Genomic DNA, 5,496 nt, shown 5'->3' with positions numbered 1-5,496 from the left:
TTGGAGGTTTAATTTATTCATGTTAAAGCTTGTTCCTTTTTTTATCTAGTACAGAATCTGGATGGATAATATCCAGCTTCTAGGACATTATTTTTATATTTACATTAAAATACATCTAATAAATTTGATGTTAAATAATAATAGTATGATACAGGCTTGTAGTGAAACTATTCATCTGTATCACTCAATCAACATTTCTACATTAATGGAGGTCTCGAGGCGTTCTTCTTTTCAGGCTCCTCGGAGGATCGTGAGGAATGGAATAGGAAGCAAGGTTAGAAGCTAGCCGGTTTGGGTGGTTAGTGAGTTTATCATGGAAGGATTGATATCTGGTTCGGGCTAGATCGGTTACATGTGGAACATTAGAGTTTTACGGATGATTTTATTTGTTTCAAAGTTAGGAGCATTGAGGATTTTGGATTGTAAGGTTTGGATACGTAGGGAATTCGAAGGTTTAGTGGAGCCTCGAACCTCAATTCAGTTTGTTCACATAGGCCTTGTTATGGATATGTAGATCACTCTTTTGTAATGAGTTGAAATTCCATTTTAATTCAAGACCGTTTGTCTAGTAAGTGCTGTAATAGTCTAGTAGTCTATAATAGTCGGAATTGACATGTAGCTTCTTATCTTGAACATAAATCTGCAAATAATTTGAAAAAATTAGTTTCTATCATACCTGACATGGAAAGTCATTCCTGGCGGTTTTAAAACTCTTACAAATTAGATAATTTATTTATCAAAGTAACGAATTAGGTTTTTTTTTCTTGCCTTTTCGCCAATAACTCCTTAACAGAGCATACTAGAGAAAAAAAAGTATAATGAAAGATATAAAACATCATTAAATGCTGAGTCGAATGAGTATCTAATTTATTACTTCGGTCAATCGTATCATTAACCATAAATCGTCATAAAACAAACACCGATTTTTTTTTCTTCAATTTTTCCCGGAATTGAGTTCCATTATTTATATGAATCCAAATTTACCACGAAATGGTATTTCTTGCAGTCCTAAAACGGTTAATAAGAAACTTGTTAATTTGATAAAATGATGAATTCGAAAAGTTAGGTGTTTCTTTCGGTTTTTGGTCTGTAAATCATAAATGGTTATCATAATGAGAAGTTTATAATAAAGCAAATTAAAGTAAACTAAATAATGCGACGAATAAATGCCAGAATGCAATAATTTGGTCATGTGGGTTGGTCGAAAACATCAGAACTGGTTGTTTACCATAATATACTTGGCCGTGGTATATTACGTTAGATTACTTTGTTGTAACGTATTATTGTATTCTTTGGATGCTTGTACTATTCATGCTATGTTTCTGTCTTTCAGCCTCGAGATCAGTCTTAAAATTCTTGAACTCAAAAGATCTCTAAGTTATAAGATTCCGTCCCTGAAGAGATCTTTTAATTTTAAAATTTACCCAAACTACCCAAATCTCTTTTCAATGTGGTTTTATACACACGAATACGCGCTGGCTATGTGGTATAAATCACAACCAAATAGGTAAACACAATGCACTCATGTACTTTTAATATGAATGGTTTAGTTTACTATCTAATAAAAAAATATTGTACTTGTGGAGTAAAGTAAATACTCTAAAGATATTGGTGCAAACCCTGATTTTCTTCATGATGATGACCAAATCATCCATTGTATGGACAAATTAATTTTTTTCAACAAATAATTATTTCTAAAATTACAAACTTAATTCCATGAAAATTTTGTGATTTCTATAGTACCAGAATAAAAAAAAAAAAAATTAGAATTCTCGGTATCCTGTTGTTGGCTAATTATGAGCACCTATTCACCATCTATTTTTCATTTTTTTTTTTTATTCTTCTTCTTTAGCGTTATTGGATGGTAAGGTCAGGGATTGAAATAAGGAATTCTCCTGAGACCCTCCAGGCTTCCATAGAGCTTTCCTCGCACCTCTGTTGTCAGTTATTTTTATTTATTATTTTTTTGAGAGATTTCGATTTTTGTAAGGAAGAAACTATTTGAAAGAGATTTTTATTTAGATTGTGCACGTTTATCTAAACTTATTCATAGATACTACCGCGATTTTTTTATCGGGGTGCTTAACCCCACCATTCATAAGTATTGATGAACTATACTTCTTACTAGCACACTAGAGTGCCTTTCTACAAACCAATCAGTGTACAAGTCAATCTTCCTCGCTTGACACCCTGAAACTGAGGTCGAAATGTCGGCATAAATAAATATTTTTTTGTTTATTTTTGTTAATTCTTTGCTGACCGCATCCCGCCGACCATTTTCTCCAATCAGTAATCTACGGTCAACTATCTACACCTCATCATTCATAAGTATTGTTTGTTACCTCCAGTACATTACCTGCGTGAAAATCTCGCAGTGGGTTAGCGCATCGGGTTTTAGATGGACGGGGATGGATGTAGTAAAAGCAGTATTATCAGTTTGTTGGGTGCGCAGTGACCCCGGGGTAAAGCGCGTGGCTACTAACTCTAAGGACCCCGAGTTCGAATCCGGCTGGGCTTGAAAATTGTTTTCTGTTACACTGTAGCCGTAAGTCAACTCTTGTGAGTTCTTGGAGCTCTCCTGGGGGTCCACCAAGCCTCCTTAATTGGGGTAACAATCTGGCGGTCGAGCGTGATTCTGACCAAATCACCTCCTTGCACAACCGATTGTCTAGTAACAGTACTTCCTTACGAAGTACTGAACCCCTGGGGTTGTAGCGGTACAGATTTAAATCAGTTTATTATTTATATTTCTAAAATTATTATTTTTATTAATAACTTATCAATGGTTTTATTAATAAATATTCAAGTATGAAATTACTACACTATTAATCTATTATAAATATATGTATTAATTCATTGTATGTACAAATATTACTGTATGAATTATCATCACACAGTAATATTTGTACAGAATATTACGTAATATTTGTAGTGTTGAACTACTGATGTGTTAAAAAGTGATACAAACTTTGATTTGTGTAAAAGTTTTGCACTGGCCAGCTAATACTAAATATAGTAATTTACTATTACGATATATACAGTTTGTTTACAAAATGGCCTATTTTCCCAAGCTCAAAATAAACACATAACAAGCCGATTTTTCGGATGAGGTACCTAACTGACTGGTGGGAGGAAGAATATAGCAATCAGACGAACGGCCACAATTTATTGAACTGACCATTTTCCGGCTAGAGGTAGTCTTTTTAATGCTGCCTATAAGTCGACGGAGCCGTCAAAATCCCTCCCTCTCGGAGAAGGTTTTTACGATAGGATACCGTAAAATAGTAATGAGCCAATCGCCATTACTGGCCCTTACTATATCTTCGAGGAGTAGCCCCTGCATTACTAGATTGTTCCTAGCATCCAACTTCGATCAATCAGTATTTTACCCCTATTCCTTATTTCAACATGAAAAATATGAGTTGTAAATAGTGAACTGAAGCATTTTTTATTATTATGAATTATAACTATTAATATTGAATTGAAGCCTCTTATAATCTAGGTAAAATAGAAAAAAAAGGCATAATCTAAACATTCAAAAAATAAAGAGGTCACCTCTCTTTTACTGTTCAGTGCCAACAGAACATGAGATAATTGAACTCAGCTATTATCAGTATAAAGGAAAATGATAAGTTAAAACAAAAAGATTATGTGACCAAACTTGCAGAAAATTTAATATAATAAAGAGCTATTTATTGATTTACTTTCTATCCTACCTTTTTTTTTAGACGTATGTAGCAGTGAGGTCTTGCGTATGACTGCGTAACAGTATCTAAACAATATACATTAATTCATGTTTTGTATTAATATCTCTCTTCTTATGTGTTGCCTCCGTTTCTTGACCGTCTATCCGGCGATTATTCTCTTCTTTATCTTAGACCTACAAGGTTGAAGTAGGCTTGCTCCACTACCGTATTCCAAGCTTAAATGAAATCCTTGAACCACGGAAGCACTCTCTCACTCGCCGAGGAAAGGTTTCCTCGGTGAGTACTTTAAGTCCCGTGGTCCTCATCATCCGTGTCTGTTATCTCTCAAAAACATTGAAGGCCGTGCCCAGATGCTTAACAATCTACAGGATACTACAGGGGCATTGAAGGTATATGTTCAGGCCAAGACTACCCAAAATCTCCAGGTTCCACGAGTAATTCTGAAACCCTATAATCAGGATGGACCCATTTCGTCTACAACCAAGATAGCATAACGGGAAAGTATTTTCTAGGGGTACTTCCTTCTAGTGTCGTCACCCACCATCGCCCACTCTTCAATTGTATCCTCCAGGATCACCTGTTTCCATTTTTCAGGTTTTCATTAATATTCATTCAATGAGTTACCAGGAATCTTTTTTAGTTGTCCCTCCTAAAAACATACTCGGTCTCTCGCAGTAGGAGATCAAGAGGCACCGACTCCGCTGGAATATGCAGATGATAAGTCGACCAGTGTGCACTTGTGACACGATGCAAAGGTTTCCCACGAGTCTATGCCAGCCTATTTCGATGTATCTATGTGACGTTTCGGAACAAGAAAGGAGATGCTTCTGTACGCATACCATAAAATACTTTCCTTAATTGCTTTATAAATCGTAATTGTGGCAGGATACATGAGCGTACCCCAGCTGCCCACCCCCCTATAGAATTTAAAAAAATTATTAATTTCATAATTTTTTTTTCAAGCAAATACTAATTGTAATAATTATTAAAGCACTGCGACAATTATATATGATTTTCTTAAAATTTTGGTTTCATTGTCCTTTTCCGTGCTGAAATGTCACAACCTGATTGACTACGGTTTGCTATTCCCCCTAGGTTTAATCCTAGGTACGCCCTAGACAGGATTCCAAAGGCTCCGGAATGCGCCTCTCTTACGACTTGTCCATTCATTGTTTTGGCTCTCCTACTATCCAGATATTCCAAGTGAGGTGTCAAATTTAGGCTTATGCCTAAAGCATCATCAGAGTTATTTCTGATCTCTGCGAACATCCCCTCCCTATTAATGCTTCTACCTCATGCCTGATGCCTGCAACCTTCATGCTCGATCAAGAACAGGCGAAAAAAAATACTCATCATGAATTTATCCACCGTTTTTAGAAAGTATCTCATGTCCAAAAGAATATTTAGATTCATATAAGACATTTGTCTTAACATATGGGATGCTTTTTCAAAGGGCTAGTTTTTCAACAAAATTTTCGCTTTTTCGCTGGTTGAAAAAGAATCAAATGTTCATAAAAACAATATGGAAACCGATGCTAAATGCGTAATAAGCCGAATTTAAATGATAAACTTACGGATGGGCAGCAATAAAAAAAAAATCAATTGAATAAAACGTTAAAACATTTTAAATGTCAATGTCTAAAAAAATATAAAAATTTACATTATAAGCCCAGAGAGGAAAAAGTTTATCAGAAATTTGCTTTTTTAGTAAATTTTTTTCCTATTCAAATTGAAAATAACGCTTAATCTATAACTTTTATTTTAAAATTTAAAGAAAAAAAAGTTTTGA

The sequence above is a fragment of the Halyomorpha halys genome, unplaced genomic scaffold, assembly GCF_000696795.3.
Source record: "Halyomorpha halys isolate HHAL.00 unplaced genomic scaffold, Hhal_1.1 Scaffold759.1, whole genome shotgun sequence".
NCBI lineage: Eukaryota > Metazoa > Arthropoda > Insecta > Hemiptera > Pentatomidae > Halyomorpha > Halyomorpha halys.
Note: the sequence above shows the minus strand (reverse complement) of the source record.